Source organism: Cavia porcellus, unplaced genomic scaffold (genome assembly GCF_034190915.1).
Source record: "Cavia porcellus strain 051 isolate PalLab524CR breed Dunkin Hartley unplaced genomic scaffold, mCavPor4.1 scaffold_14, whole genome shotgun sequence".
NCBI lineage: Eukaryota > Metazoa > Chordata > Mammalia > Rodentia > Caviidae > Cavia > Cavia porcellus.
Genome location: NW_026947497.1, coordinates 10,935,268 through 10,959,923, shown reverse-complemented (window position 1 = coordinate 10,959,923; position 24,656 = coordinate 10,935,268). Strand labels below are relative to the sequence as shown.

Below are 24,656 nucleotides of genomic sequence, written 5' to 3'. Positions count from 1 at the left end.
CTGAGAGACTGACTGTGTGTGCAAGCTTGTGTGTGATCGTGTGAGACCATCTGTGCATAGCAGGCTGCTTGTGTGTAACGTCCTTATCTGTAGTGTAACGTCCTTATCTGTAGGCAGATTGCACATGCAATCGCTTGTGTGTAACGTTCTTATCTGTAGGCAGATTGCACATGCAATCGTGTGGAAGGGAGAATTGTGTGTGTGCGTGTGTGTGTGCGTGTGTGAGAGAGAAGATGGGCCTGAGGGAAAGGGGAGCTGTGTGTATGTGTGTGGTGTGTAACAGAATATGGACGTGGAAGACACTGGTGAGGCCGGCGTGTGGGGAGAGCAGCATGGCACACCAGCTGCAGGCTCAGCTGCGCAGGCCCAAGCTGGTGCCGGTCTGCCCTCGCAGGGGCGCCCGTCTCCCCTTCTTCTCTGAACCTCTTGGTGGATGTCGCTCGCTGGGCCTTGGGATCCTTTGCTGATGTCTGATTTTGTGTATACAGCTAAGAACATGTCTACCTCGGTGGTGGGAAGGGGAGCGCATCTAATTTATAATTCTTTTTCTTATTACCCCATCTAGTTTGTTAAAGGGGAGTGGAGGGACATTTAAATGATATTTCAAAGGTGTGAGTCTCTTGTCCGTATATTGAGAAAATGACGGGCCCTTGTATCTATAAATACCAGCGTATCTATAGAAAGTAAATATGCATGGGTAGGGAGAAGAATAAGAGTTATTTGGAAACTTCTGCTAAAACGCTTTTCAGGCTCAGACAAGGAATTAAAATAAGAACTCAGAGGCTCCTTTTAAAGACCTGTTTCCTGTTTTTCAGAGTCAGGACACTCCCTTCTGCTTTCCCTCATACACACGTGGTCTCTGTTACACACACGGTCTCTCAGGGCAGTGCACACATGGTCTTTTGTACACACATAATCGCACACATCGTCCCTTTTGCACACACACACCCTCTTACACACCTTCTCACAAACTCTAATAGTTTCTTCCAACCCCTGCAATCTCCCTAGGGACTGGAAAATATTTTGGATATCACAAATTAGAACATAAAACTGTTTTAATTCCTTTCTTAAAAGCGTTTAAAATCCTAAAGGAGGGAGGGGGAGAGAAGGAAGGGAAAAGGGATTAAAAGAAATAAAAGGGAAAATGGAAATAGCTTGCAAAAGGGGAGGGGAAGAAGGGCTGGAGGGAGGAGAAGGGGGAGGGTACAAAAGAGAAGGAAGCTGGTCCTGTGCATGTACAAATCCCCAGATGACTGGGAGTATTATGTACTGCAAACATGGACTAATCGTAAAAAAGGAAAGAAAACTAAAAGGCTGTAGGGTGCAATCAGAAATGACTCACCCTGGAAATCCAAAAACACCCCCGGTGGACTTCATCCTTTTCCTCTAAACGGCAACGTTTTTGAAATTTTGGTTTGCCTATTATTTCTTAGAAATAATGACACAGAGAACGTCAGCCCTTTGCTGCCGACTCTGGGAACTGAAGGCACATTTTGAAGCTGTCCCTCTTCTGCTTGTGTCATGGTTTATGTTGGTGGCCCCAGGCCCCATGCGTTTGCATTGTGCATTTGTGATTGGCTCATTGTCCAGAGCTTGGATTGATGGTGTCAGTGCTACACTGGCCTGGGGATGGAGCCAGGATGTAATGTAATGGTAGGAAGAAGCTGTGTGTTGGGCTCTGTTTTGCAGGTTTTCGCCATGCTGTTTGCATGCCAGCCTGCCTTGGAGCCAACTGAATATGGACTGAAACCTCCAAAAACTGTAAGAAATAAAACTTTCCTTTCCCAACTTGGGCTTCAGGTATTTTGTCTCAGCAATGAATATAAAGTAACTATGACAGCTTGTGTCTGTTAACTTGGTAATGGTAACTGGGTAAGTGGAACAGCTGTGCACGCTCAACCAGGTAAAGCCGCACCTCCTTGTACAAACTAGGGTTCAGAAAGCACAGAGCACACCAAGGTAGGCAAGGAAGGTTCATCAGCGCTTAGCTGTGTTCTGTCGGAGATCTTTTAAGAGTCCTTCATCCAGAGTACACTGTCTGGTCTTTTGTTGATTCTGCCCACTTGATGCTTTGAGAGGTATTTTTTTTCAGCCCGGCCAAGGTATACAATTGAACACCATGAGCCACTGGCCCAGATCCAGGTTCCTACTCTCACAAAACTTCAGTTTAATCTTCTAATTCTAATCTGCTTCTTTTGACACAAACCAAGAACTTTCACCATGGCGTGGCCAGAACCCTCTGACCCTCACCTAGAACTGATATGTTTTCTTTTCTTTCTTTTCTTTTTCTAGTGTTGTCTCCTATGGTATGTTCCTTTTAGAGCAGTCATTCTTTGTTCTCAGAGAGTCCTGCCTGCCTTGATGATTTAGAAAACTACTTCTTCAATCAAATCTAATTATAACATTTTACACAGAATATATTATGCCGTTTCCATCCAGATCATACACTTCCAACCACATCCTAGGGAAAGAGGGGGCTGCTTTTGCCTTAGTGCATGATATGAATAATACACAGAAAGCTATCATCCAGTTTCCCATGAGAGATGTAAGATTGGTAACTATAACACACTGGTCTCAAATTGTATGCAGTTTAGTAGTGGACAAAAGTACTTGCTTGTGTTTTCTCAGGAATCGGTAAGTGGCAAGGAAAAGATTTCTGACTAAGGAGTGGCTTGGGGTTTACATGTGTCTTGTGCAGTTGTTGAGACATTTAATTCTGCTTTTGTGTCTTTAACCTTGTTTTTAATGTGCTTCCATTTATATTTCATTCATTACTACACCTTCCCAGAGGAAAAAGTAAACCAGGTTGGCCTGTACTCACTAACAGTATAACCTTAGAAATAATGCAGTGATTTGTGTAAACTTCCTCAAGCTTCATTTTTGTTTGATTTTTGGCATCTAATGATGTTGACTTTGGTACAATTTTCATTTGTCTCATTCCTATTTAGCAGATCCCCTGGAATGGGGAATAATTTTTGAAATATTTGAATTCTTAACCAAAATTCCAGGAAACCCTCTTACCTTGGTTGGGTCTGGAGTGGCCCCTGAAGCCTGTAGGTTAAATGTTTGGTTGCCAGCCTGTGGTCCTGGTGGGGAGGGGTGGAAAGTTCCAGAGCTGAGGTCAGGCAGAACCAAGTTAGGCCATTGCTGTGCTCTTAAAGGGACATTTTGAACCCTGCCCTCACCCCTCTTTTCCTTTCCTGACTTCCATGAGATGAGCAGACTCATCCCACTGCACACACTCTCCAACATGCTGCTACCTCCCTACGGACCTCAAAACAACAGAGCTGACTGACCAAGGACAGAACCCTCTGAAAACATAAGCCGCCAAGCCTTCCTCCGTATAAATTGTTCATCTTAGATATTTTCTCACAGCAAAAGAAAGCTAACATACCTGTGGCTTGTGGAGAATGTATAGAATTTAAAAGAAAAAGAACTTAGTGGAAAATTCCTAATTCTTTAAGATTCTTTCAATTTAAGGAAACTGTACCAGGAAGATGCTGACCCAATGCTCACGCTCTGTTCTATTGGTTCCCAAAGAGTAAATGCTGATTTTGGGAAAAGGAGAAATTTGTGCCCTCTTAGAATTAATTTTCAAACTCTCTGTTTTGTTTCCTTTCTCTGGTTTGACCTCTTTGTACCACATGCATTGCAAACTTCTTTCCCCATATAGTAATGTAGAATAAGAACTGTACCCATTTTAAAAAAGCTTTGAGAAGGATATTCAAACTCACAGGTAGAGGAAAAAATGGCAATGTAAATAATAATAAACTACCTACAGGTATTTGCAAAAATCTTTTAAAAGTTGAATATTATCTAACATTGGCAATACTTTAAGAAAATGATTAAACTCGCTTCGCTAGTAACTCTGAAATTTATAGCGTTCTGCATTCTTTTGCAATAAGTATTCTGAATCATAAAGATATCCACCCCTTTGGATATGGGAGGCATTAATTAAAGGATACAAGGTTCTAGTTAGGCAGGAGGAATAAATTTTCAACTTTGTTGCATGGTGTGGTGATGATAGTTAGCAATAATGTATTGTCTACTTCAAACTTGCCCAAAGAATGTTTGTAAAATGCTCTCATTATTTAAAACCTGACAACTATTGGATGTGACAGATATGTTAATTAGCTTGACATAATCATTCCACAATGTATGCGTATATCAAAGTAGTCCATTGTATTCCATAAATACATGTAATCATTATTTGCTAATTAAAATAAAAATTTGATTATAGCAACAAACTGAAGTTAGCTTATATGTCCACTAGTACTAAAATGGTTCAGGAATAGAGATGTGTAACATCTTACAATGGTAAAAAAGATTTTGAATGTATATGTAGTAAATAGTTATAATAAGCGAAAAAGTGCAAAATGATAGTAGCAGGGTCAGTTACTGTATCACAGGAACTAGGCAGATAAAAAGAGTAAAAATGAAATTGAACATGTAGATCAAATTTAGAAGTCACATTTAAAACTTTTTGTACAATGTGCTTATGAGTGATACGCTTCTTTGTAAAATTAATTTTCATGCTGTAATTATAAAGTAAATCATTTTAAAAGATCTGTATCTATTTTCCTTACAAAATAGGATTAATGCCTCCCTATGTCTGGTAGATTCAGCTTCATAGCTGAAAGTTATATTATCTTTTGTTGAATAATTTAGTTGTTGAATGAGTTTGGATCTTTTATTCATGCTGTTCTCAATAATTTAGACTCTCAGAGTTGGAGTCTAAGAGGTGGTTTACTGCAAATTCCCATCCGTGTTGCAGTCTGTTCTGTGTCATTTCTGACTTGTGGTCACCCTTCCACTGCCAGAATGCTCCCAGCTAGGGAATCTCCTGACTTCAGGATACTACCTTTCAGCTCTGGCGGATACTAATTTGTTAGAAAGTTCCTTCATCTGAGTTGAATCTGTATTCGTGTCTTCTCTGTCTACGAGTCTTAATTTATTCCTGAAGTACAAGATAACAAATTCAGCCCCCAACAGTTCTTTGAAAGTGCTTTTTTTAAATTTTAAAAAGAATAAAATGAAGGAAAATAAAACAGAATAAAACCAAAATAAACCAGTATAAGTGATACAGAACTTCAAAACTGATAGGTTCTGCTAGCCTGGGGCTATGTAACATAACATACTTGGTACTGGACCCAGAGAAACAACTTCTCTCTCCAAGAGTTACTTCTAAGTTGTCCTTCTCAGTCCAGAGATAAGCCTCCCGCTCGCTTTTGCATGTGTGCTGAGCCCTCTCCAATCCCAAGACCCCACAACCACCTGAGCCTCCATCCCCAGGCTCCCGTAAATTTTTGTGTCTCCTGTTTTACACAGGTGGGTGCTTCTTCAAATCAGAGTTGATATGTCATTTTGCTCACCTCCCAAACTCCTCCCCAAGCCAGAACTGATGAAAATAGTCCCACTTCTTCATTCTAGCTGAGGGCCACTGCACTTGTAAAGCTCTCCCATGTCTTCATTAAAGGCCTCTTCCTACTTTGTCTCCTTTTTATCTCTCCTGCCTGCTTCAGATTATTAAGCGCCAAAAATAATCAAAACCCTTACAAACGCAACAAGAGTTACCATAATGCCTTTTTTTGTCTTCAAAATAACTGCAGATACCTTTGGAGATAGTAAAAATCGAACAGAACAGAAACAATAAAAAAAAAAACCAATGAATGCAATAAAGGACTTCAAAAGAAGCCAATAGTAAATCCAAAATGGCTACCATAATATATCTTGCTATCTTTTTAAATAGCAACCCAACCCAGCATAACATTGAAAATGATATGATTTCTAGGTAAGGATCTCTTCCTGGTGAGGCCTGGTTCTCTCCCTTTGCAGTCTGCAAATGGTGCTGACTCACGGAGAGAGGCTTGGGTGTGGCTGTCCCCACTCCAGCACTGACCCCCACATGGCGCTCAAGAGTGATTTTTAAAAGTGATTTTTATTGTCTTAGACTTTGTCTTTTGTTGTTTAAGGAAAGATGTTGGATTTTTGACATTGTTATGTGTTCATTCTTTTTTTTAAGCAAAACATATTTATTACAGTTAGGCAGTAAGATGTACCTATTTCTTGGATTAACACTATCCCATCCAATTTTTTTGCCCATCCAATTATTTTATTTTGAAAGAGTTCACACCTTCAGAAAAGCCTGGGATTTCAATGAAGATTATTCCTGAGTCCAGAAATGAAGAATGTGACATTTGTTAAAAATTTCAATGCATCTCTCCTGTGATTGTTCGAAGATTGGCAAAGAATAGGAGTCAGGCCAGTTAGGGCACAAGCACCTATCTGGCAATGCAAGGTCTTTCTGGCACCAAAATAAATAAATAAAAATTGCAAAATCAGAGTCTTTGTAAGACTGATGTGTGGTGAAAATAAACCCAGAACTTCAGGAGGACCATTTCACAAAGCCTGAGAATGAAGTCGACCCAGCTGAATGTGTGATGGAGGGATGAACATTTTTAGCCCACTACTCCATAGGCGGGAGCTTCCCTTGCATGCTTTCTTCAGGGATGTTAGCTGATCTGCAACACAGTGCCGCCCGTCCTTTTTTCCTTCATCCACCACATCAGACTGGCTTTCATCACTTATTAAAGGAGTCAGAATGATCCAGGCTATATGCTGGGATTTGATAGAAATTAATATTTCTATTACTTTCAGGATGCAGAAGTTTGGGGCAGTTCATTTAAAATTTCTGCTTCTGACATTCATCTTCAGTGAAATGAGCGGGTTGAACTAGACAATTGAAAAACCTCTTCCTGCTTCAAAAGTCTGTATGACTTTGCTTCTAAATCTAACTGAGCACCTCAGCAGTTGTCCTCTGCATTTTTTCCTATTAGTCAAGTTGTTCTTATTGGAGTTTATTCTTACAAGTTAAAAAATAGGGGGCTGGGGATTTAGCTCAGTGGCATAAGCGCCTGCCTTGCAAGCAGGCAGTCCTGAGTTTGATCCCTGGTACCAATAAAAACGAAAAAGACCAAAAAAAAAAAAAGTTAAAAAATAGAAGGAATATTCTCAAGATGCATCTTCCTTTGTCAGTCATTATTAAATCACCTAAGTTTATTTTCTCCATCCTTCTCACTACAGAAAAGAAAATCTTTTAAAATGTTTTGCTGTGCATATAAGCTGACCTATTAAAATTCTAACACATCTATAATTTTAAAACTTTATAATGAAGTACCCTATTTTACCAGGTGAAAGTAGGCTGATCACTTTTTTGCTTCCAGTTTTTTATTTTGAAAAGAGTTCACACATTCAGAAAAGTTGCAGTAGAATAATGAACATCCATAGAGCTTCATCGGGGTTGTCTAGTTAACACTGCACTGCATTTGCACTCCTGTATGTCCTTCCTGAACAAGTGTGTCACTCTCTGTGTGTTTTAAAAATAGCATCTAAGTGGAGGACTCCTGAGCACTTAGAGGTCTTGGGGAGTGGGTGAGGCCCAGGTAGGGTCTTGATCTGCCCTAATCCCAATCCTGACTCTAATTCTCAGATTTTATACCTGAAAAATACAGAGCATTATTGGCACCTAAATTCATACTCAAAAATATTAGCTAATATCAATATTTTGTGAGTGGAACTGATAATGCAAAGTTTTCATTTTTCATTGCATAAGGAAAAGCTTAGTTACATCTCAGTTCGTCAGATGAGCTCAGATCTTAAGTTTCCTTGTGTAGAAATAAATTAGAGGTTGGCTTAAAGGGAAATGAACAGTACTGAAATGGAAATGAAGAATATGCATGTCTTGCTGGGTGTCTTAGTTACTTTTTACTCATTGCTGAGACAAAATCCCTGAAGCCCAAAGTTGGGAAAGTAAAAGTTTAGTTCTTACAGTTTTTGGAGGTTTCAGTCCATACTCAGTTGCTTCCAAGGCATGGCTGGGCATGGCAGCTGCAAACAGCAAGGCAGAAACCCACAAGAGAGTGAACAGAGAAACAACTTCTAACACACCTTCTTCCTGACATTACATTACATCTTGGCTCCACCCCTATGTGGGTGTAGCACTCACATCCCCAATCCAAGCACTAGACAAGGAACCAATCACAAATGCACAATGCAAATACATGAGGCCTGGGGGCCACCAACATAAACCATGACTTTCCACCCCTGGCCCCCAGGATTCATGTACGTCCTTTATACAAAAAAAATTTAGTCCATCTCCAAGAGTTGCCAAAGTCCTAACAGTTTCAGCATTGCTAAAAAGTCCAAGTCCCAAGTCTCCAAGATCTACGGCAAACTCTTAACTGTAACCCACTGTACAAATGAAACAAGGTTAAAACATTTCTGAAATGCAAAGGCACAAGATAAACATTACCATTCCAAAAGTTACAAACAGGGGAATATAAATTATTGGAAACAAAGCAAGTCCAACATCCAGCAGGGTAAACATTAAGTCCTAGACTTTCATGCTCAGCATTTGAAGCAATCTGGTTGCAAGCTCCAAAAGGCTTGGGTGATTCCACCCCCATGACACTTCCAGGAATATCAGCTCCTGAAGCTTCTCTCTTAAACCCTCTCTGCTCACTTTTTGAAGCTTTCCTTGATGATTCCTGGCTTTTCCAAACTTCTGGGGTCTCCATTGCACCTTTGGCTTCACCCTTACATCTTTACAAATTGCCCTCTCAGGGGTACACTGCTTGGCCTCCCAGGCCCTTCATAATCAAGGTGGAAGCCGTCTTACCCTTAGAACCCGTGCATTTTCCTTGTACCTAAAATCAGCACCTTGTGGATGCTGCCAAGGTTTGCTGCCAGCTGAAGCAGTAGTCAAGCTTTTCTCTCTCTTGGCTGTAGGGGTTGATTGCCTGGATCATTGGGCTCTGTGAACCTGACTGTGAAGAAAAGCTTCTCTATGTTGCCACCATCTGGAACCTCATGTGGCCTCAGTCACCATTCTGGAACATGGTGCTCTGCAGCTTTCTCCTCTGAGCAAATTCTTTCACCTTTTCAGTTTTGGGGCTGCAAAGGGTGGAGATCTGCTGCTTCCTGGGATGTCCTGGGGCCATCTTTCTTATCTCTCTGTTTCTCCTCAGCAATCAAAGTCTTAACCCTGTCTTTACAATCCACAGCTTTCCTGGAATTTTCCTTCTGGTCAGATTCAAAGAGTTGTAAGTTATCCTGCTGGACTCTTTGCTCTTGATTTGCAACATAAAGCTGGCTAAAAGCCCCAACAATAGCCATGCCACAGCCTCAAAATTCAACTGCTTTGAAATTTCTTTTTCCAGATTAATCAGCCCATTGCCATTTGTCTTAGTCTCAGGCACAGTCTCTGGGCATGAGCAAAATGCAGACAAACTTACTGCCAAGCCATAACACACATTATGGAGTAGTTCTTCCCAGCAGAAACCTCCCAAGCCTGGTCTTTACCCTGAGGCTTTCTATCAGTTTTCTGGTCTCCTGAGCTCTGACCAGAATCTCCTCTTCAGAACAGCGTAAGCTGCTCCAGCTCTATGCATCCAGGCGACATGTCCAAACCGTTCCAAACTCTGCCACAAGCCATTTCTAAAGCCTTTTGGAAAGGATGGTCAGGTATAGTCACAGCAAATGACTCCACTCCTCAGTACCAAATTCTATCTTAGTTACTTTTTCTCGTTGCTGAGACAAAATACCGGAAGCCCAAAGTTGAGAAAGGAAAGGTTTATTTCTTACAGTTTTTGGAGGTTTCAATCCATACTCAGTTGACTCCAAGACAGGGTGGTCTGGCTGGGCCGCAGTTCATGGCAGCTGCAAACAGCAAGGCAGAAACCCACAAGAGAGCAAGACACACCTTCTTCCTGCCATTACATTATATTACATCCTGGCTCCATGCCTAGGCCAGTGTAGCACTCACACCCCCAATCCAAGTGCTAGACAATGAACCAATCACAAATGCACAATGCAAATGCATGAGGTCTGGGGGCCACAAACATAAACCGTGACACTGGGCAAGAAGTCAAACTCCAAATAGCATCTGCCCATGCAGTGCTAGTGGACGTAAGCCGAGATCCAGGCAGCAGATGGGTTTCATCTCATGTGCCAATGCCTGGTAGCAGCTCCCTCTGGTCTAAAGACCCCAGAGAGCTTACCGGGACAGGATAGCCGTGGTATCACAGTAGGTCACTGTGTGATGGCCTGGCCGCTATGGTCCGATAATTCCCCATTTCATGGATTGATGGGTTCATGTGTTCACATGCTGCAATGTAGTGGCAGTGACAGTGTTAGAAGGAAGACCTAAGGAGGGGGCGAGTATTGAGAGCTGATCACTCAGGAATGGGATTAGAGACCTAGTGAAAGGGCTTGGAGGAGTGAACTGACTCTCACACTGTCCTGCCATGCGAGGACACTGTATTTTTCTTCTTTTGCCCTCCCAGCTCCTCTGTAGTGTGGGGACAAAGGGTCAGGGTACCATCTTGGAAGCTGAGCCCAGGCCTCTCCAGACTATGAAGCACTGCACCTTGGGCATCAATTCCTGGCCTGCAGGGCTGTGGGAAATACATTTCCATTATTTTATAATTATGTAATCCCAGGCATTTGGTTATGGCAGGACAAAAGAACCAAGGTGCATGCCCTTGCCAGTTCTGCTTTACGTATGAAAGACAAAGGGTTGGTTTCAGGCACTTGACAACTAGTTGATAAATGCTGTCAAGGCTAACAGGAGTAAAAAAAATCTGGGTTGAAGCCAAGATTCCTCCAGCCCATTGGTAAACTAGCAAGGTGTGTGCACATCCATTCTAGTGCTGACCACATCAAATGACTCATGTTCTTCTCCCTCAGTTAGGCCACAAGTTTCTGGACAGAAAATTTACCATTATCACTGTGTTTTATGAAATGCCAGGTGTGTAGTAGGTACATAATCCATGTTGGAGCTGACCCAGCTATATCCTAGTTTTGATGAGGATTGGGCGGAAAGTCTACCTTGTGAAACCTGCCCCATTTCTATGCTTATTTAAAGCCTCTTGCTCTGATAAATGTCTTCATAAAAATGGCTTTGACAAATATTTTATCAAGTACAATGTTTGGACAATATTGTATCAAGGAAACTAAGAGCAGAATAATGGTGGTCAAATTTTTGTTGTTGTTTTTGCTTTTTGAGACAGGGTTTCACTATTAGTTCAGGCTGGCCTCAAACTCTGAGATCCTTCTGATTATAAGTGTGTACCACCATGCAAACCTGGTGTTTTAATCCATACAGAGAAGAAACAGTTTGCCCATGATGCTGAGCTATTTTTCACAGTTATTGTAGGATAGAGTTTAGGTAAGGAATAAAGAGGCATAAAAACCTCAGAGACAAATTTTAGGCCATTTGTGACTGTTAATCAACTTTGCTTCTGAAACCAATTAGATAGCTATGAAGTAATTAAAATACAAAATCAAAATTCTTTAATTGCTTGTCTTCTTAAATAATTAAATGATAAGCAGTCCTTGACTCTCAATTTCTGAAATTTTGTTCAAATTGTAATTTCCACATTCATTGACTTTCCTGAATAAAATGTGGACTATTGTGTTTAGCAGCTAGAGAATGATTGCTTTTAGTAAACAGACGAAAGGGACCAATAGCTTACTTTAGCTCAATTACTTTCTTTTTCTGAATAATAGCAACAATCTACTATTTAATTGAATTTTATTATGAATGTTCACAGATACAAAAGGCAATGTACTAGAAAAAATGTGTTTTTGATAATTTTGTTATAAATTTTTGTACATACAAAAGGCAATGTGGTAGAAAAATAAATATTAGGATCTGAATAGGAGCCACAGATCTTATAGACTCATCACAGTTGAGCAAAGGTCAAGATCATTAGGAATATTTCTAAGGCACAGTTTGTCATCAGCAATATGCTATTCAAACTTGCTTATCTGTATGGTTTAGTTATCAGGGAATGTAATAAGACTGCAGAGTAGACATAGGTCTCCAAATTATACCTATAGTGTTTCCTAAGTGATTTCATAATAGTACATGTGCTAAAATATTTTCTCAATGCTGAAAGCAATTAACAATTTTACATTGTGTATTATATGTTTAGACTTATATTTTAAAAGCCTTAATGCAGATGGTTTTAAGTATATCATGTAAAAATGCAGTGCAGTTTTTAGGTTGTCTTGAAAACTCTTTCAAGCAGAGCCAGTGCCCTCACAATTGTAGCTGTTTCATATTCAAAGCTGTGGTGCAGTTAGAGCTTTCCTCAGCTATTGGTCTCCCGGAGTGAATGTTTTCAATGTGCACCTGCAAAAGGTGACTGTACTCTTTCCCCTACACAAATCAGGAAGTATCTCATCCTTTGGGATAATAATGAGAGGTATCTAATATGAAACCTGGGAAGTAGCTAGGCATGGTGGCACACCCTTGTAATCCCAGCCTCCCAAGAGGTTGAGGCAGGAGGATTGCTGTGAGGCTGAGGGCTGCCTGGGTTATGTAATCGAATTTAAGGCCAACCTGAACTATGTAGTGAGACCCTATCTCAAAAACCCAACCAAAACGAGACAAAAGAAATCTAGGAAATATGTTATTATTGGATAGTTCAGGTTGGAAGGCCAAGCAAGTTCAAAGTGGGCAGTGCTGAGTAAATGTGTGGTCTTCAGCTGTGAATTTCAACCTAGCCTCTGCAATCAGTCTGGGCGCTAACTTCAAGTCTGTCATTTCTAGCCCTAGAGCCTCAGTCATGTTTCTAAATTCTGTATTCTTGTTGGAGAATGGATCTAAGGCACCTACTTCATGGCGGTAATTACAGGAGAAAAGACATGATGCACTCAGAGTAGTTAAGTTGATACCTTAAGATGATGTACTAATTATTAACATTGTAGATCAAAATCTTCATTATGAGCTATGAGATACTTTCTAATTAATCAAATTTATTTGCCTTTTACAAATACACTATGATTGTAACAGTCCTTTACTTTTTGTAAGCAGAAATCAGTATTTTAAAAATGTGTGCTTGTGTTATTCTAGCACCTACTGCCTTTGCTCTCATTTTGCATACCTTAAGCATTGTTTTATTAGTGAAAATTTGCAACATGGAATCCCGATGTTCATTGCGGGGAACTGGTACACGTCCGTAACTGTAGGGAGCCAACCTGTGAGCTTGTACCTGACCAACGGGCGACGAAGATAAAACAGAAAGAGACACAGAATGGGTTAAAATGTGGGGGCCAGGGTGTCATCTCCCTGTGACAAAGAGCCCTGAGTGACTGGCGCACCCTGGCCTTATTCACTCAGACACGGGCACAGGCAGTCAGAGTGGCACAGGCTCGGTCTGTCCACTACCCATGGTGTGTGTCCAGGTGACTGAAGGGTCTCAGCTGCACTTCCCCATCTCCAGCATTCTTCCTTCTGTCCCATAAAAAGCTAGCGTTCACCATCATAAAGAGCAGTGATCAAATTTAAGACATTTTCTGCTTCTCAGAATTCAGAATCAAGTCAGATTCCATGGGGCTCAGTTTCTTTCCCATAAGGCCATGGTAGAATAGATGCTCCTTAAGCTCTCTTCAAGCTTTGATCATCCTATAACTACACACTGAACATGAAGATTCTTACCAGAAGTATTTCTACATAAAAAAGGTTTCTGTACATTTTCTTTGTGTAGACCATAGTCCTGTCATCTGTGTGTAATTATAACTACTGCCCTTTTAGCTCACAAGGGTCTCACTTTGGGTGAAACACCATGTGCTCTTCCTGTTTAATTGTGTTTATATAAGCAAAGAGCAGAAGCCATCTGGTAAACTGTGGCCCGGGGAGATCCTAAAATAGACCACATTTTTTTCTTGTTCTAAAGTTGGGGAATAATTGGAATCACTGGACAGTGGCTCAGCACTCGCTTCATTTTCTTTCTGTGGTTTGCTAGAAGGAGAGTTACAAGTGGTCAGCTTGGTGATAGAAAGATCTACTAACCTGACGGAATTGCCACACGGCTGTGTGTGTGCTGGGAAGTGTGTCCCATTTTCTGTCACATGCTCCAAGGTGGCAGAGCACCAGGGAGCCTCAGAATCAGTGTGCCCTTCACAAGTTCCTGGTCCCTGCTGTCCTGTTGTGCTCTTCACGATCAACTCTGGAAGAAATTCACTCCAAGCAGCACTCTTATGATTAGCATGCTTCTATGAAGCTAAAGTTGTTCAGTGAACATTTTTCATCGAACCACATGAGATGTTGACAAAGTCTCTGGAGCGGGGAAGGTGCCTGAGAGGACAGCCCATTTCTAGGGTTGGAGAAGGATTCCGATATTTAAAGCCAGGGTAATGGGCTTCTTGCCAATTTTTGACCTGAGGAAATGACTATTTCTTATTTTTTAACTTAATGATCTCACAAATAAATTTAACTCATATTGAGACCTTGCTCCATCATACAGGAGGCTGTTGGAATATTTTTCCCTCCTCATTTTAGATGAATTTGGAGACCGGCGAACCAGATAGTTAGCTGACTAATGAATTGCACAGAGTCACTGAGGCATTCAGCAGCACAGTGGGTGCACAGTGGGACAGCAGGACCCACAGTTTGAATAGCGGTGTCTGTCTTGGAGAGCAGGTGGGTGGACAGGGAAGACCTCAGCTCCATTTGCTCAGGCGCTTTTCTTCCTGATTATCTTCTCTTCCTGCTCTTAAATGATTTCTTTTTTTTCAAGAGGGAAGGGAGAAAAGATTTCTCAAAGCTACCAGCAGAAAAGTGTGTGCCGTCAGAGTGCAGAGCATCCAGGTCCTGAGACAGGGTGCAAACAGCCTCTGCGCCCTGCACGCAGCTGGGCTTCTGCTGCGTCCTCCAGGGCAGGCTGAGCGGCTAAAGGATGTTTGCTTTGCTTGCTGTTGTTTCCTTAAAGAAAAATGCAGCGAATTTTTGAAGTGATAACTGTTAGAGAAAAAAAAACAGGTAGTTGCTCAATTTTAAATAACTGCCTAACTAGGGGGCAGAGTCCCAGGAGAGGGTTGACGGGAAATAGCATGTGCTTTCTTTAGTTGCCTGTATTTTAACTTTAGACAAGAAAAATGAAATGTATGTGCCCAAGTATGTGCAAGTATGTCTAGACCTAGAAGGCCTACCTTGATAGGTGGGTAGACTTCTTTAAAACAATGTATAAAAACTCTAATATAATAATAGTTTATATACATGGGCAGTTAGAATTATACATTTTAATCTAATGATAAGGGGACAGAGGCTTTCTCAGAAGAAAAAGCACATAATGAATATAACTCAACTCATACTTAGTATTTTTGGTCCCAGAGTAATTCTTATTTATGTTTATTTAAATGTCTTTGAAATTTTTATTCCAAAGCTAGTTTTCTGGGATAAATGATAGATGCTTGCAGATAGGTTATCTGTTGCCTTCCTATCTCACAGTTGAGGAATCCAAAGCCCTGAAGAGACGCGGTGGTTCTCCTGTATTTCCACTTGTTATTTTGTCCCATAGACTACACTATTCACTTGTTTTCATGAGTTTTCAAAATTCATGACCACCAATAATAAAGTTTTTTTAATATAAGAAATTGTCAGGTGGGCATGGAGGTGCACTCCTGTAAGCGCTTGGGAGGTTGAGGCAGGAAGACCACGAATTCAAAGCCAGCCTGGGGTACGTAGTGAACTCAAGACCAGCATGGGGAGACTCTGTATCACACACACAAAAAAGAATGTGTCTGACCTGAGATCAAAGGTGATTGATTGATTACATTTAAATTTTCTGTATTCCCAGATTGTTCCAAGAAGAGACAATTTTATTTTTTTCAATACAAGTTTGCTAGATATGACTAGATGCTTCAGAAGTTAAGAAGTAAATATTGAAATCTTGTTTGTCAATTTTAGACTTTATTCAGCTATAATTCACGTACCATAAACACCATCTTGAAGTGTCTAATTCATTGGCTTTTAGTACATGCACATTTTGTGCATACTTTTCCAGAACATTTTCATCTTTGCTTCTCATAAACCCACTCCTATTAGCAGTCATTTATCAGATTTCATTGCCCCTTGTTCCTGGAATCACTACTCAACTCTGTAAGGATTTGCTTATCCTGAATATTTGCTATTAATGGAATTACACAGTATGCAGATTTTGTGTATGACTCTTTCACTCAGAATGTTCTCAACACGTACCCACGTTCTAGCATGTATCAGTGCTTGGTGCTTTGGGTGGTCATAAAGCATCCTTATCACTCAGTATCCTTCGGGCATTAGTTCCAAGATCACCCTTGTTTGGATCCCCAGATCTGGATTCCAACTCTGGATTCAGTTCCTTATATAAAATGGCATAGCATTTGTATGCACCTAAGTACCTCATGTATACCTTAAAGTGTCTCGAGATTACTTATATTACCTACTACAGTGTACATGGTGTATAAATAGTGGTTATACTAAATAATAGTGTGAGGTTGCAATCCAGATTCATCATTAGGCAATAACAAGAAGGAAATCTGTACATGTGTAGCACAGATACAATTTTTTCCAAATATTTTTGATCCTTAGTTGTTAGAATCCAGGGACATGGCATGTGGATGGTATTTGACTGTATGGATAAACAACATTTTGCTTAGTTATCCTCAGGTTAATGGACATTTCAGTTATTTCTACTTTTTTTGCTGTTGTGAATAATAGTGCTATAAACACTTATGTACAGGTGTTTAGAACATACACTTTTAATTCTCTTGTTGATGCCTAATAGTGGAATTACTACATCACATGGTAAGTCTATATTAACATTTTAGAAGCTGCCAGTTTATTTCCACAGTGACTATACCATTATATTTCTACCAGAAATGCATCTTCTCCAATATTTATATCTTCTGATAATAAAATAGGCATCTTAATGGAGTTAAAAATGTAGATCCTTGTGGAATTCATATACATTTCCATAATGACTAATAACTTTGAGCCTTCTTACATGTGTCGATTGATCATTTGCATATTTTCTTGAGAGAAATATCTATTTGAGTTCTTTGCCCATGCTTAAAATTGGAATTTCTTATTGATCATCTGCAAAATTTCTTATACATCCTGGATACATGTCCCTGAGGCATATAAATACTTTCATTGGTTGCTTGGGCTGTGTTTTCACATTCTTTATGATAAACTTTGAGATATAAAGGTTTTGAACTTAGATGAAGTCCAACTTACTGAGTTATTTTATTTTGGCACTTGTTCTTTTAGCATTATATCTTAAGAATCCATTTCCTAATCCAAAGTCACAAAGATTTACTCTTATCTTTTCTTGAAGGAGTTCTACAGTTTTAATTCTTACAGGCAGCTCTATTATCCCTTTACAGTGATTTTTATACATATGGTGATAGATCGGGGTTCAGACTCCTTTTTTCTACATAGAGTCATTCAATTGTTTTGATGTTATTTGTTGAGCCCATTTTTTCTTCTCCATTGAATGATCTTGCATTTACATTAAAAATCAGTTCAAGGGCTGGGCAGAATAAAACGAATTAAGATGTGCTTTATTCATGCCCCAATTTCCCACCATGAAAATTTTCATTATGTATTGTAAACGTGTACTAATAACAATATAAATTAGAGAAAATAGAAAAAAATAATTAAGCATAGTGTTAATGACATATTTTTGCACTTAATTTTCTTCTAGCCATCTACATGTCTATCTTATGTTACTACCACATTGTCTTGATGACTGAAGCTTTGTATTAAGTTTTCATATCAGGAAGCATGAGTCCTTATACTTGTGTTTGAGGTTGTTTTGTATGTTTCGAGTCCTTCACATTTCCACGTGAATGTTAGGATCAAGTTTTCAATTTTTGCAAAATTATATTTTAAAAAGTTAGCTTGGAATTTTCAATATTAACTGAGGAGTAGTTAATAATAATAAGCCTGCCATGATAAAGTAGTGCATGCCTATGCTCGCAGCACTTGGGGAATGGTGGTGGTGGCTGAGGCAGAAGGATGACCTTGAGTTTGAAGTCAGCCTGGGCTACATAGTGAGTTCAAGGCCAGCCTGGGTTACGAAGGAAGTCCTTGTCTCAAAAGCCTCAAAATAATAATAATAATAATAATAATAATAATAATGCCTAGGTATCAGAAACAGAAACCTCAGCCCTTAATCTTAAAAGAATCAATAATCCAGGAGTTACACAAACACGTCAGTCATGTTTGCTGTCTGTGGACTTCACACCGCTCTTCAGTACACATTCAGTTGCGGCAGTGCTGTCTGAAGCACCTCTCTCCCAGCCACGGGGTCGGGCCCTCTTGGACCGCCTGTTGGGAGGCTGTGGGCTGCTGTTTCCTGCTGCTACCGCTGCACAGTTGTGAGCTGGAGTGAGACAGATGTGAGGACAGCCGCACGCCAGAGCCCGTACTTCCTGCATTTGCGGGCTGCACTCAGACACAGATCTCTCTTGGAGCCCCATGGCCTTCCAGTCTCCTGGGCCCTGGTCACTCAGGAGGCCCTGTACCCGTAGGGTGCTCCCCGTCCACCCAGAGACCCCAGACCAACCCTGAGCAAGCACAGCAGTGAAGCTTCTTGTTTCTCCTCCGGGCTGAAGTAGGCCTTCTCCACGGAGACCCACACCCCACCTGGAGGAGGGAGCCCCCCTCAGCTTTGCTCTTTCTTGGCTATTCTCCTTTAGCTATAGTTTTCCTAAACTTGATTCTGTATATTTGTCAGAATTTGAAGTTTTTATGATACTTCTTTCATTAACCCACTGTGATTGGACACACACTGATACAAACAGCAGTTATGAGTGAGAATATGATAAGTAGTTGTTGTAGTCAGGGGTTACAAGGAGAACAATTATACACAGGACACAGAATTTATAGTGTTATTTTACGATGGTCACCCAGAGTTAAAAACAAAAAAGTACAGGAAATCTGTCCACGACACTGAAGACCTAGAAAGTTCAATGGAGGGCCTGGATCCCACAGCAATGTCCTGCATGGGTCCAGCTGAAGACCTAGAGACCATGACAATGCTTCCCACGAATCCAGCTGGAGGCCTAGAGCTCACAACAAGGACTCATGCAAGTCCGTTTTATGCATCCATGTGGGAAGGCCCAAACGTCAGCAGTGGAAGTTAGAATGTTTATGCCAGCTGAGTGAAGGATCTGTGCCAGTAGGTTAAGGGTTCTACATTGGAGCCAGAAAGTGACACTCCAAATAAGGAACAGGACTCCCCTGAAAAATATCACAGTTGTCCTTAGCAACAATCAGATCCTGAGCTCCTCTGCATGAGAACAGTCAAGTACCTATCAGGAAGGCAGCATGACAACTTCTGAAGAGTAAACAGCAAACATCTTCCCCTCCAGAGCCAGAAAGTGATGTTCAACATAAGGACAAGAGCTACCCTAAAGGGAACCCCAGCCTTTCTTGCATCAGGGTCCCGAGCTCCTCCAATGAGAATGGCCAAATCCATATCCAGGAAGCCAGCATGACAAGCTCCTCCGAGGAACCAACAGCTCCAAACAGCAACACTTAGTGTTATCTGCAACACGTCTTCCTCTCCATGGCCCCTTCTATGCTGGCAACTTTCTTCGGGTGGGCCATCTATACTCAGCACCATGCTGATTTAATTCAGCGGGTGTTAAGCTGACCACCAGTTTTTAATCCACATCAGTAGTGTCCCTATCTCTCTCTGTCTCTCTTCTGAAGTACTGGGTGTTGAACCAAGGCCTTCACATTGAGCTGTACCCCCAGTTCTTTTTTGTTTTGAGATAGGGTCATGTTAAATCAGTAAGTTGCCTACCATGGCTCAAACTTGTGATCCTCCTGCTTCAGCCTCCCATAGCACTGCGATTACAGGCACAAGCCACCACACCAGCTCAGGAAGTAGTATTTTAAGAGCTGACAGTGAGATGAGGGTTTGGAGCCTGAGGTCCGTGGGCAGGATCAGGAAATTCTGACCTAACGAGGGAGTGTACTTTGGCACGACCCTGCAGCAGACAAGGGTTATCTCTAAACTTGGCACCAGGGAGTTTATATTTCTAAGACAGTTGCTTCAGATCTGACTGTGAATGGAGCTGTACTATTTTTCCAAACCACTGCCATTTCCTCCTAACTGAAGAGTCATTTGGGGTTTGCTGCCCAAAAGGGTAGGAGAGACAACTGGGCCAGGCAGTTCCTGACCCCAAAGGAGACTTTTATATTGCATCATCTCCTTGGAATTTCTTCACCAAATGTTTCAAAGAAAGGCTTTGATGGTTCAAAATGAACACCCACAGCCATATGTACCGATTAATTCCCTCGCCAAATGTTTTCATACTGTAAGGCGGCTGTGGCTCTGTGCTGGAAGGACTCCCGTCCTTTGAGGCACCCTCACGCTTGTATCCCCCGGTGTGAATGCTAAATATGCAACTTTTCAGTTCCCTTTTTGCTTGCCAAAGCCTCCTAATTTCCCTTCACCTCTTCACAAATATCTAGTCAACAACTGTGATTGTCGGGGCTTTTCAGGGCATCACCCCTGCTTTTCAGAGCAGACTCAGCATGATTGGGAGCTGATTAGAAAATCGAATTCATGTTTCTCCTCTTGGACTTCCGGCCCACAGTTTCTATAATGTGAGGCCTGAACGTGTGTTCACGTGCTTTCTTGGTGATTCCTGTCACCCTAACATGTGCAAAACACTAATGATGATCTTACCCATTGCATTTCACTTTAGACACCCTCTAGATTTTAAAAAGGATCTGAGATCTTAAAAGGCATCTGATCCATTCCAAATAGGAATGAGTGTCTCTAACATCCTGGACAGACTGGCCCCTCATGCTGCTTTAATGTTTTATGTTTTAATAGATGAGAATTCACCACCTCACAAATCAACTGGTTATAACCAGGGGCAATGCTAATTACTGGAAATGTTATTTATTATGCCTTCATCCAGATTGACCTAATTGCTCCCTTTATTCATTGTCTGTGGTCCTGTTCTTAAAAAGCATGAAATACATCTTGTTTCACCTGCGTGTGGTGGTGCACACCTGGGATCCCAGCACTAGGGAGGCTGAAGCAGGAGGATCACCGTGAGTTGAAGCCAGCCTGGCCTATACAGTGAGTTTAAGGGCAGCCTGAACTACATAGCAAGATCCTGTCTTAAAAACCAAAATCAATCAGTCAGTCAATCTGGTTTCTTGAATATCTTTTGAGAATTTGTATTTTCAAGAGGGAACATTCTTACTTTCTGTACTTTCCCCATTTGATGATGAGTTTTTGGATTAAAGGCTATCAGAATGGATTTACACACCAATATTCTGCTCAAACCACCTCCAGAGGCAGTTACAAAGCACTCTGGGTGGTCCAGTGAAGGCATCACGTGAAGTGGCCAACGATTCTGTATGTTAAAAAATTGGATTCCAAGCCTGATTTGCCACAGTGCGCTTGGGCAGAGCACTTAGTTTCTCTGAGTTAAAGCTCGGATTACTACTGTATGTGGCACTAAAGCTGAGGAAATGCTAATATCTTAAAGACAGATGTAGCCAATAGCACCTCCGAAAAGAATTTAAACAGAGGTGTGTGTGGGGGGAGGCAGAGGATGTGGAGAAAGTGTGGCGGTCTGTGGGCCCCTCTGTTGACAGGTGTGTCCTGCGGGGCTCCAGGGCCAGTGTCACTCACCTGAGTGCGTCCAGAGCTCCCGGCTCAGCTGCTTCTGGAGGTGGCAGTGTTCTGATGATGTCAAGATTACAGGAGGACCAGGAGTCCAAAACTGGGGCGCCTGGGCCTGCATGCAGAAGGCTGCTGGGCAGGAGAGGAGCTGGACACTGATGTCTGTGTCTGCCTGGTCTGGGCAGGGTGCAGCCTGGCGCAGCTGGCTGAAGCACAGGACCACTATGTGTTGGCAGAGTCAAGTGACACGGAATGGTCGACACAAAAGCAAACATGTAAATAAGCCAAACCCAGGAGGATGCTTCAGGTGCAGGAGAAAGTGGAACTTAAAACTGGTTAAGGAAAAGGGATGTGTTTGTTACTCATCTACAAAGCGAGAAGGGGAACCACTGGCCAGAATGGCGTCACTGAGGCCTGACTCTGCTCCTTCTCTGGGATCCGTGGCTTCCCGAGTTGAGTGTACCCAGTTTGCTTTCCCGAGGTCACCGGAGGCTCCTCACCCACTGCTTGGAAAGAGAGCTCTTGGCTTTCCTTGGCTTTGCCTAGGCTCAGCACTGTCAGAGGATGTGTTCCTTGAGTCCCTGGCTGCTGAAGGCAGAGTGACCTCTCACCTCTGAGAGTGACCACTGCCCGCTCACTGTCCTGCACTGCCCCACAGATGCCCAGATAGCTGGAGGACAGCTTCACCCTTCTCTTCCCTGCCCAGAGGAGGAAGGGGCCAGGCTGGTGAGGGTCCCAGGAGCCCAGCTGTGGGTTTGCTCCTGCAAGGAGATGGGAAGGACCTGCGTCTTTCAGAACCATCTGCAGTGAAGTCCCAGCTGCCTGAGGACAGCAACACCTTCTGCTCCAGAGGGTAACTTTGTGCTTACTTCTATCCATTGTAGGGTTTCTTTTTAAATGGATTTCAATAGTCTGTTGACTTAGATTGAAAAAAAAAAAAACCCTCACCTTTCTGTTACTCTTGTATAAGGAAGCAGTGATTTCTTGATTGTCAGTTTGCATCCAGATTATATAAAGAATACTTATAACTCAATAATCAGGAGACAAGCTGGCCAGTTAAAAATGTATAAAAGGTTTAAATAGGCTCTGTTTAAACAGGTTTAAACAGGGAAGATGTATAAATGGGTAATAAACTCATGATGGAATGTCCAGCCTTTCAGCCCTGGGTCACAATGAGCTATTATTATTTGGCCATCACAAAAAAGGTTGACCTTGTGGAGCTTTCATTAAAATACATGGAAATGGGGAATCTCGTCCACTGCTGACACTGGGAATACAGTGACACGGTGGCTTTGGAAAACAGTTTGGCAGTTCCTCAGAAAACTAAATATAGAATTACCCCGTGGCCTAGCAATCCCACTTGGTGCATATCCAAGAGGCCTGGGAATGTGTGTCCATATAGACGTTTGCACATAAATGTTAACAGCAGCATAATTTATAATATCCAAAAAGCTTTTTTGTCTTTTTGGTACTGGGAATCAAACTCAGGACCCCGAATTTGCCCATGGTCAAAAATCATAAACATCCAGGACTGCTGAATGGATAAACAAAATGCGTGTGTCCGTCTGCCAGTGAGCACTTTCAAGACTAACAAGGTCATTCTTTGCCTGGGTTGAATTAAAGTCTCTCCCTGCAGCCTTCCTTGGGAGCAGAGAAGAAGTGAGCTTTGGAAGGTGTGGGCTGTGTGACAAGATGACTCCAGTCTCTCCACGCCCCAAGGTCCTGCGTCGCCCTTGCCCGGCAGCCTGCAGAAGCCTCGTGGCTACACTGTTCCCCTGAGGGGCCGGGAGCTGGAGGAAGCAGAGTCTACAGGACTTGTGGAAACGATTGTCAGATTTGTAGGCATGGGGATTTCAAAACTGTTTCTTAGGTGTTTATGTTTCTCCAAAGGAATCCCCTCTGCCTCCCCAAAGCTTTACAGAAGCAGCTTCCCCCAAAAGTGTGTGTGGAAATGCGTGCACAAGTGCTTTGCTACGGGCATTGGAGGGCGGGATGGAGAAATCTAGATTCTGCTCCCTGTGTGGAACTCGGCCACAGGAAGTTGTGGTTGCAAACGGCCCCTAAATTGAAGAAAAGTCAAATGTGGTCACAGAGGCATCAGCTTTCTGAAAAATTCCTGGAAATTTGAGGGGGACAGTATCCGAAAATGAAAGTATCAAAACATTCTGCTTGATGAATAGATAAAGAAAATGTGGTATTTACACACAACAGAGTCAGGGTACTACTTGGTCACAAAGATCGATGGAACCAAGGTGTTTATGAGTAAATGGCTGCACCTCAAGATCATGATGTTAAGTGAAGGAATAGGGTAAGGTGTAGATTGGATTTTTTTGTTGTTGTTGTTTTTTTTGAGACAGGGTCTTGCTCTGCCTTGAGCAAAGTGAGCCTTGAGCTGGTCTTGAACTCGGGCAACTATCCTCCCACCTCAGCCTCCCGAGTGCTGGGATTACAGGTGTGAGCCACCACGCCAGGCTGGATTGGATTTTTTGTTTGTTCATTTTGTGTTTGTGTTTTCTGAGACTGGATCTCATTACCTAGTTCAGGCTGACCTTGAACTCACTATTTAGCCTAGAATGGCCTCGAATTTGCAGCAGTCCTCCTGCCTCAGCCTCCACACCTGCAATAAGATGTATATTTGGAAAGGTCAGACGTATTTATAATTTTGGCTATGTTAATACTATAAACCTAACACAAGAAAATCTTTAGAGGAGAGAATGATCGTATGTGTATATGGACAAAGCTTCCCTATGCTGACATTATCTTTAGTCTTAAGAAGATTAAAGGACTTGGGCCAAATCAAGCTGTGTACTTGGGAACAGACATTCTGTTTACACCCTGACCTGCTTCCACCCCGGGCCTGCTCTGCAGGCTCATTCCCTGGACCTTCTTGGTCTCTAAGTACCGGCTCCTGCTGCTGTTTGTCAGTGGGGCCTGGTTTCTCTGTCTCGGCAGTCAGCTCTCAGCCGCAGTCCCTGGGCCCGCATGGAATCGGGCGGTGAACAGGCTGTTGCAGCAGCAGCTGCTCCCAAGTAAAGAGGAGTGCAGCGGGCTGCGGGCAGCGGGCAGGGTGTGGTGAAGGCCCGGCCCGTGCGTCCCAGCACAGCCATGCTTCATCTTCTGCCCTTGGCCTTGGTGGCTGCGCTGGGCCCCTGAACACCAGGACCTTCTGGA

General features: G+C 42.1%; 1 long non-coding RNA gene across 3 annotated transcripts in view; it reads left to right on the top strand.

Annotated features, from left to right (window-relative positions):
* The first annotated feature begins 1,769 nt into the window (after positions 1-1,769).
* Positions 1,770-24,656, top strand: part of LOC106027284 (uncharacterized) — a 44,647-nt gene continuing 21,760 nt past the window's right edge. For 2 of the 3 annotated variants that reach the window (XR_010051431.1, XR_002790769.2), the window contains exons 1-2: positions 1,770-22,338; positions 23,122-23,323. This is a non-coding gene — a long non-coding RNA (uncharacterized LOC106027284). The remainder of the gene's footprint in view (positions 22,339-23,121; positions 23,324-24,656) is intronic. The other variant, XR_002790770.2, reaches the window with a different exon arrangement.